The 13,564-nt window shown below is 43.6% G+C and overlaps 1 long non-coding RNA gene across 4 annotated transcripts; it reads left to right on the forward strand.

The window, feature by feature from the left end:
* The first annotated feature begins 2 nt into the window (after nt 1-2).
* LOC114901473 lies at nt 3-12,821 on the forward strand. Of its 4 annotated transcripts, none has more exons than XR_003795153.1 (4): nt 3-778; nt 4,590-4,677; nt 11,871-12,039; nt 12,696-12,821. It is a non-coding gene; the product is annotated as an uncharacterized LOC114901473 (long non-coding RNA). The 4 variants fall into 4 exon arrangements; XR_003795154.1 differs by having other exon boundaries at nt 3-766; XR_003795156.1 differs by lacking the exon at nt 4,590-4,677.
* The last annotated feature ends 743 nt before the right edge of the window (nt 12,822-13,564 follow it).

Genomic DNA, 13,564 nt, shown 5'->3' on the forward strand with positions numbered 1-13,564 from the left:
CATTGATCTGGCAGTTGCTTTTTTCCCTCAACACCAAATTAGCAACGATCCCCAGATGGAGTTTGCTCCCAATTAGCAGGATCAGCAAAACACCCTCCCTGTCTTACCTCAGACCTCTGTGACTCTTCCGCTGTCTGACAACATCTAGTCTGCAGGGGCCTTGATCATCGTGATATTCCCCAGAACACCATGCTAATATATTACATTATTGACACGGTGAGCAGGAAGCAGCACATACTCTCGATGCCTTAATAAGACATATGTAGGCCAGAGGGTGGGAGAGAAATGCCAAGAAAAGTCAAAGGCCTACTACCTCAGTGACGTTTCTAAGGGGTCCAGGGGTCTGAGAAATGTTGGCATTTCCTCTCCAAATAGAAGGGCAAATTGCTATACTTTGTATCACCTACCATTGAGAAAGAGCTACAGTGTTCTCTATCTCTTGATTTTTGAGATAACATAGCCTCTTTCTGAGTGTATTGTTCAAAACAACATTTGAGTAATCCACAAAGCTGCCAAGTTTTGTGTGGGGACCAGAGCAAAAAAAGCCTCCCTAGCAGCGTTTCTCAGCATCAGCAGTGTTGACATTTGGGGGACAAATAATTCTTCAATGTGGGAGGCTATCTGCAAATTGTAGGATGTTGTTTAGCAGCATCCCTGGCCTCTACGTCCGGTTGTGACATCCAGAAATCTCTACAGACATCGCCAGATATCCTAGGGGGAGCAAAACTGCTGTCACTTGAGAATCCCTGGCCGACAGCATGTCTAGGTAAGCCTCGAGGTGAGTAAAGCACTGGCTGACGCTTAACTGCAACCTCGTGAGAGACCCCCGAGCCAGATCTTTCTAACTAAGCTATTCCCGGATCCCTGACTCTCAGAAACCATGAGAGATAATGAATGCTTGTTGCTGAGTTTGGGGATAATTTGTTTTGCAGCAACACACTGATCTACCAAGCCATACGGCTGGCGTACACAGCAGCAATTGTCGTCCAGTGTAGGTAGTGTACACCAGGCTGGAGTCGAGCAGGTCCTGAATGTGCAGGCAGCTCCTACTCCCATAGCATCTCCTCTTGCTGCACTGTAAGTCTCCCTCAACCCACACCTTTGTCCCTTTGGGATTGACCGATGGTGGAGGAAGAAACTGTTTGGACCAGGTTCGCAGATGGTCCCTTACAATTTGAAGGCATCAGATAGAGGTGGACTGTAGAAGCATCATGGCCCAAAGCAGGAATGCGGTAAGAGAAGCTCTCTCAAGGCCGAACCCTGAGCAGTTGTCCACTTTGTCTGGATGGAGAGATGGCCAGAGTAGGGGTATATGCCAATTCGTGGGTGACTAGGGGTTTGGTATACTGGTGGCACACGAGTCTGAGGAAGACGTTTGCAGATGAATCTCTAAATATGGGCACCCTCCTATGTGAATGCTCTCCGTAGGGCATCCGGAATGAGGCTCTCAGTAACCAATTGGACGGGATGCCCATTTTGTGGATGTCAGGCAGCCCCTTTCCCAGCCACCCTGAGGCTTGCTCAGTAGGCTCACGTAGGATGTGGCCATTGTGGCAGGAAGCCAAGTCACGTGTGGGCTCAACAATATGGACTTCCCCTCCACAAGGCTGCTCTGGCTGTTGTCACTGCTGGAGACCTAAGCTGCTGACAGCAGAGACTAGCGCTGAGCCCTGATGCAGCATCATTCCCCAGGGGGGCCAGCCAGCCACCTAGTAGCAAGTTTATTACATTGAACTCTTTCCATTGTGGAAAGAAACGTTATTGGAATAGTCACACTCCTTAGAAAGGAAGGTTTAGATCATCTTGCCAGGAAGGAACCCCAAACAACTGAAGTGTTGGTTAAAGGCAAATGGAACATGGGTTAGACACTGGAAGAAGCTCATTAACGATTATTATTCAACTATTATCATTATCAATCAACTAGTTTTGTTACCAGTTACCAAAACAAGAACTTGTGCAACTCTGCGTTTTCTTCTTTGCTTGTTAAGCATAACACTGAGTGTCGTTGGTGGTTAAATTTACAATTTAGTCTTTAGGTTAAGGAATATCCAAGGTGCTATGGTGACTAAAAGAGAAGAACCGACATCACCCACAGCTCAATACAGTGGCTGAGGCTGCCTCCTTCTAGCGGTGCCACTCTGTGTTACCCCCCTTTTGGGGACAGAGTGAGCCTACGTTCATTTATATGACGCGGAAGTATGACGTTGGATGGATACAATGGAATGTGTGGATCTGAGTAGCAAAAGAATGGATATACCAGATTGTGTCTCTTGGCTGTTAGGTCCGAATTCATCCTTCTAGATACTCTCCATCCCCCTTTCCAGACTCACTCATCTGGCCAATTTCATGTTAGGTTCTTCCAGTGGGAGGCCTAGGTAGTAGGTCCCTGTGTGAGAGAAAGAGATTAATCATTTCCCCGGCTACTGGCGGCAGCAGGATTGTGCAGCTAGGCTTGACTGCTTGTGCTACAAGCTCCACAAGCCTGGGGGTGGTATCAGCAACACTGGCAGTAAGTAGCCACTCATAGGATCCAGCCGAGGGACAGTGGCAGCTTCCCATTCTTTAGGTTACAGCTGCCTCCTTTCTCTGCTCCTACCCCTTCCAGCAGTTTTTAACCAGTTCCCTACACTGCAACCTTCTCTGCTTGAAATATATATAGTGGTTTCTACTCTCCTGTTTGGACACCGAGTGCTACAGAGGTCTTTCTGTATCAGAACAAAGTCAGCTTCCTCATTCTCTAGCTTAAAAAAAGAAAAAACAGTGCATCATATTTATATAAGAAGACCCAGATAATGGATACTTAAGTTGCTCTCAATCTTCTTTCTTAATCAGTAAGGGCAATAAAGACATTTCCATTTTAGGAAAGTATCGTCAAGGCATATATTTGGCAATGTTTGTCTCTTCCTCAATCTGGAACGATACCTGCTAAAGTTCTTATGCAGGGATCTAAATGGCTGTTATGAGATTCAACTAGACTGTAGAATCTAGAGAGTGTCCACCTGCAGCTAGCTATTTATTGCTTAATAAATATTCTAAGGTACTGTCCACATATATCCTAGTCTTATCTCTTCCAAATGAATTTCAAGCACCTTGAGGCTGGATCTTATATCACATTTTGAATATGTTAATGGGGTGTGGGGAGAAGTTTTAGTAGTGCCTCTGCCCTTATGATTAATGTCATCTGAATGTGCCATCTGATTGGCAGTCTGGGAAGAGCCCTACATGCCTTCATGCGAATGGGGCTCAGGTTTTCTCTTGAGAAAGAAGCTGATGACACAGCTAACACCGCCACATAGCGTTGTGGCTCAGATCGAGGTCCAGTTAATTTTATTATTGGTCTTACTCCAAATCCCTTTCCTGGAGGCAGTGCTCCTTAGAAACCATTTTCCCTTAATTATAAAATACTTTAATTGATTTGTGGGCAGTGCTCTAATTCCACCTGTGCGGCCTGTCCCCTTGGTCCACCTCGGGGCTGGAAGGCTGCCCAGCCCAGCACAATGCCCTCGTCCCCGCGAGGCTGCCTCAGTCCCCATCTCAGCCATCTGATATTCTGCTTCCGCTAGACGAGAGAATGAAGGCCTCTTTAGCTCTTTGCTAACACCATCCTTCTACTCTGTTTTCTGATTGTATCTTCTTTAATTAAACAGCACTTCTGCTATCTTCTCATCTTTTAGGTATTCAGATCATTCTGGCATTCTACTTCCAGCTCTTAGATTTATTTGAATTTTCTAAAATGGGAAAGGTTGGGTCCTGTGGACAGTTGCCATGCCAACTCCCAATCAGCCTTTTCCTTGGGAGGATTTTTCTTTAGCTGCTCTACACTTTCACAGCAACTTATAGTGTGACAGGAATCTTCAAACATTCACAAGCAACTTGGCCAATAGGGATGTGGGGCTGCAGTTCCTAAGATGAATATCGAGGCTTTTTCCACGAGGGTTCTACTTTCATAATCTTCAACATAATCCCTTTAAAGCAAGAATCCCTGGCAAATCTAAGCTGCTATGGTATGAAAATTCTAATTAAAGGCAACAATCGAAGCTGCTTTTGGTGGTAATGCTGTTATACTGTCAACCTCATTGTCAGTCAGATTAACAAAATACACTTCTAATAACCCAGCTAATGCAGGGAGAAATAAACAGCCAGGTCCATTTAACTCTCAGAAGCTTAAATGCTGTTAAATCACATTTCCTGTTTATGAGGCTGAATCTGAGAAGATATGCATTAATTATATTTCCAAATAGTCCAAAAACATGATAAGGCATGCATGAAAAGGAAAATTTTTAGTTTTTTATATTTCAGTAATAATCACACATAACAGTGATTTACGATCGCTTCTACTACAGTTAACAAAATAGTTTATACTGAACATTTAATAGATTAAACAGCAGTTATCCAAGATAAATCGTCCATTGATATGCTCATTTTCTCGATAGCCACATCCACAGGCTAAGTCCACAACTGGATCACATCCACATTTCATGGTAATTGGTTTTAAAACTATCAAAACAGGAGGAACATGGAAATTCCATCCGCAAATCCTCAACGGCCCATTGGAGATCTCTTAATGCATGTGCTTTTCTTTTCATGAGAATTCCACATGCAAGTTGTGAAGCAGAGGAAGGTGCTATTAGAAGTACCAGGTCTGACATCAACACGAATTGGTTTTACCTCTTGCTGGTATGTATTCCCTATGCTCACATTCGAAGAAAACCCAGAAAACTCTTAGATCTCCATCTGAATTTCAGTCAAAGGATTCAGTTCTGCCTCTTTCATCCCAGCCCAGTTTTCCTGTCAGGAGCACCACTGGTTTTCTCTTTAGCCGTCAGCACATTTGGAACAGATTTTTCTTTCTGGGAAAAGATTCTACAGCAGTCTAGATTTTAGTTTATAATTTCATTATAAATAAGAGAGACTTTTAAAGAGTCACTTCAGAATCACTGCACAGCTTCATCTGGGATTTGGCCAACAGTTGTTAGAGTTCTATTAAATCAGCTTTCTTCTAACAGTGAAAAGAAGAGGTGGAAATTCTGTATTTTCTCAAATCCTCAACCGCTGCATCAAATAGCTAAGAAAGATTAAAAATAAAACAACATGGAGTATTTTGGGACTGTACATTCTACTTTTGTTTTGTTTCCCCAGAGACGAAGAGAATTGAGAAAATGTCATCTTAGCATATGTAATTTGAAGTCTGTCCCTTCTACCCGAGCCTAGAATCCTCTTGTTAGGCATAACATAGGGTGAGGAATATGTTGTTATTACAGACAGGGCTTAGCTTGTAGCTGACAAAGGAGCACTGCTATGACAGAAGATGGAATTTTTATTTGTAATGGAAGAAAGGGTTGACTTTCTAAATACCTAGTGGTAGATCGAAATTTTAAAGAAAGCTAGATAAAAATCTATTTTCAGAGCCTTGTTGCTTCCTAAGAGTGAAACTAGAATTTCCCTTCTTAACCCCAAGATAGATAAACACTTCTGTTTCACACAAAACACCACAAATCAAATGATGGACAGACTTTCAGTTTCCCATTAGAAAATACCTTGGTTCATTCAACAGTAAATATTAATGAACACTTGTGAAGTGCCAGCTACTCTATTAGAAGCTGTATGAGTACGGGGTTGAACACAAGAGACCAAAGTCCCTGTCTTTATAGAGCTCACGCAAGCTTCTCGTAAGGGCTTCTGGAGTGAATTGAAACATTAACAAAGCGTTGATATGATGAACAAACTAGTGTTCTTCACTAAATGGGTGAAGTCGCAAATGTGATAAGAATCATTAATTTAAAAATACTACATAAAGAACTTCTGCGACATTCTTTTCCTTTATGTAGCACTGAGGTCCCTGAACTTCTTCACTGTTGTGCTAATTGTAATGAACAGAACTTCTATATTCATTTGTCCCGTGCAAAGGGTTGTTTTCCGGAAACTATCTCGCTGAAGAGAAAAAAGTCTCTTTTCTGGGGAGGTTCAGACATGGAGCTGTAAATGATTCTGGCAGGATGAGTGCTGAAGGGAGAGGATATTAGCAATTGGAAAATGGCTTTGTTGCCAGAGGCTACATACGAAGGCATTAGAAGCCACATGATAGAATTAGACGGAGGATCTGTACAGGTCTGGTTAAGCTTAAAATGTCTAACAACCCACCAGGAATTGATTGTAGGACAGCCTTAGAGCAGCCAAATGTACCTTTTATTATCTCTGAGAAGGGAGTCTTATTTTGAAATCCAGAATTTTGGGAGAGTGATCATGACTAAAGTCCTAGATGCTTTGCTCTACTCCACCCACCCCGCTCCTCAGTTTTGGTACCCAGCTCCATCCCACTGTGCCTTCTCATTTAAAAGAGCTCCAACCTTGAACGTCCCCATTGCTGAAAAAGGAAAGAGGAAGAGAAAGAGGAAGATAGGAAATACTTCTCTGCTACTGCAAGTGATTTGAAGGTTTGGGACTGTGCTGGCTGATGTATAGCCGCTTCTGTCCTTAGACACGTCCCAACCATCTGGTCACCTGGGCTCCCCCCTCCATCTGGCTCTAATCATCTCAGCCAAACTTAGGGTTGTTTGTTGGTGGCTGTGATTTTCTTTTCTTAAATTTCTCATTAATTTTGTCCTGCCTTAGTTTTTTAGTAATGCAAGTCTTGAATAAATTAATTTGTTTAGTAATGCAAGTCTTGAATAAATTAATTTGTTGCTCATGAGCAAAAAAGTGGCTTCAGCAACCAGCCCAAAACATCCTCAAGCTATAACAATGTTGATTCGCCTGTAAAAATCTGCATTTACTCTACTCAAACTTAATGGTGTCTTCCTTTTGGGCCATGAACACACACATTATATTTCTCTGGGGGCTAAGAGGACACCTCAGCACAGGTCCTACAGTTCTTCCAGAAAGAGCTCTCCTGAAAGCAGATGGAAGGATAGGAGGCTGCATCAGAGAAGAGCTTAGGCTTGATTTCTGTTAAGTCCTTTCTGATTTTTTTTTTTAACCCATGCACATGTTTATTTAAATAGCTGAAGAGTTTATAATCCTGGACATTGAAAATAAATACATTTTCTCTTAGGTGTTTTGACTTGGTTTGAGCTATGCTTCCTTGTGTTACAAAATGGTCTGGTCTTTTAGGAAGCCACAAGTTGTAGACACTGAATTGAGCTGAATCATTTATCCAGCGAGAGCATTAGGAACAGGTGGGAGCAGTTACTAGAGGTAAAACAGAGACCCAAGAAGAACAAAATGACCCTCTAGGAAATGTTCCAATGCCTCAAGACCAGAGGGACAGGGGGAGAAGTCACAGGCACCATCTCGCTAATGATGACCACACCCTCTGCACAGGGAAGCCGGGGCATTCCCTGTATTAGAGAGCAGCGGGCATCCCGCAGCCAGGAGATCCATGCTGTCACTCTGTCTCAGTCTACAGGTTTGGTGGCCCGTAGATCCCCCTCCTCATAAGATTCACTGGCTTCTGAGCACCTCCTGTGGCCCTTAAGAAAGAATCAGTCGCTTTGTGACCACTTTGTCCAAGCTGCTGAAACCGGTTAGAGATACACTTAAGTATCACTTAAGTATCTTCGGTGAGTTAGTGGATGATATTAAAAATCGCAGTAGGATTAAGTGAAGACAACAGGACATACTGTTGTCTCAAATGCAAAAAGAAATAGGATCTACAGATAATAAATGACTAGAAGGACTAGTATTAAAAGTTTAAAATTCATTATATCTGGGCTACGAGCTTATGGATCATTTTTACATCCTATATTTATTCGTATTTTTATGTGTTATCTATTACTTCTCAACGTGGCATAAATAGCGGTGCTTGATGCTTGGACACCCCCCCCCCTTCAGTTAAATACTTCCTGAGCACACACAGTGCGTGGCACCCGGCGGAGGGAGCAAAGCTGAGCACGTTCCAGGGCTTTACCTTGAACTACTGCCTCCGTGAGTCTGACAGCACCGGCCCCTCCTCCAGGATGAGATCCTGAGCTTTTATTCCCTTCACAGGCCCAGGACTCCCAGCTGGTCCTGCAGTGTTGGTAGTATACTCTCTCAGGTATGGGCAAGGCTCCCTCCTGTCCTTCCTTCAGACCCAGCTCGGATGTCAGCACATCAGGAGGGCTTTCCGGACCACCCGATGTAATCATGCCCTCACCTCCCACCACACCGGATTCCGCGTCGTGCTTTGATTTTCTTTATGGCATTTGTCAATATGTATCTCTGTAGGTATGTGTGCACTTGAACACTGACCTGCCACCAAAATGTAATGCCTTGGAGGAGAGGTCTTCAGGCTTGCTCATTGCTGTATCTCTGTCCATCTAGAACAGTGCCTGTCACATAGTGGGCACTCAATAAATATTGTTGAATTGAAGTTCTCTTCCTCAAGGGAAAAGGAGAACAGAGATGCAAAAGACATTGCTGAAGTAGAGTAAACAGGATTTGACCACTGGTTGAATCGGAGAGAAAGGCAGGAGAAGGATGGTGATTGCAAGAATGGGTGTGTTCTCAGCAGACAAAGAAAAAACTAAGAGGAGCTTCTGGTTTGGAGGGAGAGAGGACCAGTCTGGACACGTTAAATCTGAGTTTCCATCCGGAAAGTTGGAGTTGTGGGTGAGAGGCTCTGAAGAGAGGTCATGACTTTGCCATGGTAGAAAGGGAATATGGGCAGTGATGTTGCAGCAGCATGTTGGGGTGAAGGAGGAAAACAGGGATCCAGTGTCGGATCTTTTTGATCGTCTCAGTAGACTAGGAGGCAAGGCCACTCGCTGAGGGTAAGGAGAGCAGTCAGTGTGTCATTTGGAACTTGAGCCCAGGCACAGTTTGAAACAACTGCTCTGGTGAACATACAGTCAACTCCTGAGGAACAGCAGGGCAGACCCATGCAGTTTTCTCTCCAATAAATATAGAATCCTTTTATAGTGGTTTTATGAAAACTATTCAGGAAGGTGTGAGAAGGAATAGCCTTGACATTGTATATCCATTTTGAGGCGTATATTAGTTTTATCACTCTCTTCGTTTTCTGCTAGACCGTTTTCTCTTCTTTACATATTGTTATGCCTTTCATTAGGAATTTGTTTTGGGGAATTTATTAAGATGCCAGAATCCTTCAACATCATAAACATGGAAAAGTAGCAACTATTCATTGCCAACATTCCCAACTCCTCTGCTGTCTTTCCCAGTGTTGAACATCTGTCCCCAGGGAAGCCCATCATCACCTGCCCTCCACTCCTAATACCAAGTTGTTTTCTTTACTCGGTGGCTTTGGGCAGAGGGGAGAAAGAGCTCATCATGAAGACCGGTGGTACTTGGGCCTTCCAGGCCACTGTTGCATCGACAAGGGGAGCAGGGGAGAAAGGGGGACCCTAAAATCCATCTCACTCTCTGGGGAGGGCACCACGTGCTGCCCTGGTGGTTCAGGACCCGCCCCTATTTACCTCCTTTTGGTCTTTTCCAAGCATGCCTCCCCTATCTCTCTAGATCTGATCTCTTGCTTTTATTTCATGGTACCTCTGTTGGGAATTCAGGGATTTGTGTGGAGTGAGAAGCAGGAAATAATAATAATAATAATTTACATTCCCACCAACAGTGCAGGAGGGTTCCCTTTTCTCCACACCCTCTCCAGCGTTTACTGTTTGTAGACTTTTTGATGATGGCCATTCTGACCAGTGTGAGGTGATATCTCATTGTGGTTTTAACTTGCATTTCTTTAATGATTGGCACTAGTGTTTTTAAACGACCCAATTCCAGTTTTCATAACTGGGTGTATGCTAATAACTCAAGTTTATTGAATTCTTTTTCTTGTCTTTGTAATGTTTCCAAATTGAATATGTGACTAACAAGTCCTTTTACTCTACTTAAGCCAAAAAAATTCCACTAAGGAGTTGAAAATCCCAGAAAATTTGGAATTGGGGTTCAAAATCACATGCTCCCTGGGCTGGTGCATCTTTTTTACTCTCTGACCACCCAGCAAGGGAAGAATATGATCTAGAAGCAAAGCTACATGGAGTTCGGTTTATTTAAGAGGCCAAAAGAGAACTACATCTCTCAGTGCATAAGAAACTAGAACTCTTAAAGACCTTAGAACTAGAACTCTTAAATATTCTTAGAACCTGTTAGGTTCTAGGCTAACAAATGTTAAGATTTTTCAGGGGTAGAAGGAGCTCATTCGAGGGAGCCGTGTCTTATTAGAGATCCCTTTCCCTCTGTCCCTCACAGCGCTACCCAGGAAAGTATATGCTGGTGAAACTTTACCCTGAACAAACAATTTACTAAACAAAATCCCTCTCCACTATTCCCTCTGTCCTGCCCAAGATCAGCTTCAATTTTCCAGTGCAACACCACTCCCAGTCTTTTTTTTTTGGATAGAATTGATGTATTTTTTTCACTTTTGTTTATTTTTGCCCCAAAGCTTTTGGCATTTCCCTCCAGTGAGTCACACTCTGGGACCATCTCAAAATGACCTCCTTACAGGATGTTTCTCTTCCCCGGGGAGATGGGAAATTGGTATAAGACAGCCTGTCCCAATATGTTACTGTTCAGTGTGTGGGGATTTCAATAAAGAAATGCCATTTCACATGCCACCAAAGCCACTTGATGGATGGACTTACAGGCAGATAGCCTTCGAAATCTTTCCCCAACTCTATAGAGACAAGATGGAAAAACGAAAGCATGGTCGTTAGGGGTTTACTCAAATCAGCTGAATATGGGAATCAGTCCTTCTACTTTTTCCATCACAGGAGTTCAGAGTAGTTCTTTGAGAATTCAGATTTTGTAACAAAATAATTGAACTATCAGGGGTGGGAGGATAAAAACAGGAGGAGAGAAGGCAGGGGTGCCCAGAGCCTCACCATTTCCCCAGCACACTTGGGCTCATGCTTTAGGCAAGGTCAATGCTACTCTTGACCTCTGGACCTCCAGCCTTCCTCCACCCCTCAGTTTGGAAAACTTCTCCTCCCCAGGAATAATTCATCACTCCCTATTCTCTGCTCTCAGAGCGCTTTGTACCTTCCTCTACGAAAGCACTTAGCACTCTGGGACTATGGTTATTTGTGCAGTGGTTACCCACCTTCCCTCTCCCATGCTTCCCTCTCCCCAGTTAGAGGGTCTCAGAGGCAGGGGAGTGTTGGCAAAAATTGTCTCTGTATCTTTAGCACCCAGAACAGGTCCTGTCACCTATGAGGTTTAATATGGCACATCCTGGTGCAACCATGATGGCAGCCATGATGGGGCCAGGGATCCAGGAGAATCTCTATTCATAATGTTGATGTATCTGGTTTTCCTGTTCTCTTCCAACAATGCTCCCCCTTCCCCCTCCACAATTCTGTCAGGCACTCACTTCCCTTCTCCCCTTGGATTCACGTAAGAAAATTTTAAGTATCAGCAAAGATTACCAGATGTACATGTGAGTTTTGATTATAGATATTCATTGGGAAATAAGGAAGATTGACAGTGTGTATTCCCACTGTATGTCAAAAGGTAGAGGTTGGCTTTACTCTTTCTACTGAGCTTTGACTTCTGCATATGGTGGACATTTTTTGGCTCTGGGCTGCCTGGCATCCGGGCTTCCTTTCTTCTAGTAACAACACCTTGTTTTGATTTTTTTCGGTGGAGCGGTAATTGTCTTCCCCCATTGGGTGCAGTCTTAGTGGTACTGAGTTCAAGGTAGCCCACCCTCCCTTAGCCTGGGATGAGTTATCAGTGGTCACCACTGGTATGGTGTGGAGTTGGGGAGGGGATGTTTTTACTTAACTTTTGCAATGAACAATTTGCAAATTAAAGATTTAAGAAAAAGAGTAATATTGACCCAAAAGATCTGGCTAGATGCAACGAATTTTCCTGTTAAATCCGTTTGAACAGCAATCACAGGCCTGGCCTCTTCTACTCAATTGCAGAGCCCAGGGGAATGCAGACAACCCACGTCACACTCCTGAAGTTGCCAAAATTCCCTTTAAAATGATCCAACAGATGTCCTTCCTTGGGGTCGAGCAGATATAAATCACAATGGTCTGCTTTCAATTCCTAACTCGGTGTCTTAGGGGCAGCAAAATCAATCACTCTCAGGTTTGTTTTCTGAATGTTTTTTAAATCTTCCAAATTATAATAGCAATAACCATTACAGTATGCAAGAAAAGGTAATCTGAGCAGGTAGTTGTATTTCATCCCAGGGTACAAACTTCCTTTGTGATGGTGGAGTTGAATGGGCCCCCATCACTCATCTTTGCAGCTAGTCCCATGGACCAGAGAGCAACCCCGAAAGTGCTCAGCATGAAGAATGAAATGGTTTCTGAACTTAGAACCAGGGGCTTACATGGCATAAATATCGATACGGCCATGCCCACATACCATCAGCAGTAAGAGGAGGGGTCTTGTCATTCACAGGAAGAAAGAAAGGGAATGCCAGACTTTCCCAGACAAATCAGGGCTCAAGTCAAGCAGTTTATTCCAGGATCTGTCTTTGGTTTCTGGCCTTATCTACCACGTTTCTGGTAGCATGAGAAAAGATGGCTAAAGAACTTCATATACATAAATAATTAAATGAAAGCTCTTAGTACTTTCCAGAGAATCAGGATTCCAATTTAAACTAGTTCCTCTTGGACAACATCTAGTTTCCTATAATCTGGTGTATGTAATATTTAAAAATAAAGCCCATTTTTAATTCTGGTATACACTGTAACCCCAAATGGGGTCACCTGACACTTACTCATTGATGTCATCAGGTGAGAAAGCTTCAGGATCAGGAGGCAGGGTGCCTTCTCTGTGGAAAAAGGATGGAGTTTAAGGAGAGACACATGAGCTTGAATCTGGACTGGCTCTGCCATTGGCTGTAGGAACCTCAGGCAAGTCTCTCTGTATCAATGAAGTTCCATGACCTCCTCTGTGAAATGGGAAAACCATCTACCTGGTGATGTCTTGGTGAACATCTGGCACATTTTAGGGGCTTAAAAAAAATAGCTCTTATTATTACTTCTGATTCACAGAATTAGGTGTCTACAGCTGAAATGAATCCCCAGGGAAGGCCTATTTCGCCTCGTGGTAACAACCTCTTAGAGGTCGAGGCTGGGCCTTCCAGACCTACTCATGGGCCTCCCAATAGACTTCCACTGCAACAGAAATGCTTTTCTGCCTCTTTACAATTGCAACCCAAAGGTCAAATCAAGTCACTCCCCACCCCACCCCGCAGCACAATGCAACGACAGCATTCAGCAAGCTCCCCCTGCCCTACTTTGTGTATAGTGGGGGTGGGGAGGGCAGGGCTAACACTGCTTCTCATTCCAGATTCTGCAGAACTCTACATTTCTCTGATCTCAGCAGACATGTTGCCAGAGTCTCCCTCTCTCACCTCCTCAAACCCCGCCTTTTCTTGAATTTTTAGCAGCATCTCCTCTCCACTGTCAGGCCGCCCAGGGAACCCAAACACTCTCCCTCTGGCCTTCTGCTGAGCAGACTTAGCCATGGACCTATCCTCAGGGCTCTGCTTCCACAGAAACATGACCCAAAAGGCAGTTCTTTCTCTGAGATCCTGGGGCCAGATTTTTAATATTTACATATATAACATAAGCACAAAATGGTATAAAAATCAAAATAT

Source organism: Monodon monoceros, unplaced genomic scaffold (assembly GCF_005190385.1).
Source record: "Monodon monoceros isolate NGI ecotype Baffin Bay Population unplaced genomic scaffold, NGI_Narwhal_1 Super_Scaffold_2, whole genome shotgun sequence".
In the NCBI taxonomy this organism is placed as follows: domain Eukaryota; kingdom Metazoa; phylum Chordata; class Mammalia; order Artiodactyla; family Monodontidae; genus Monodon; species Monodon monoceros.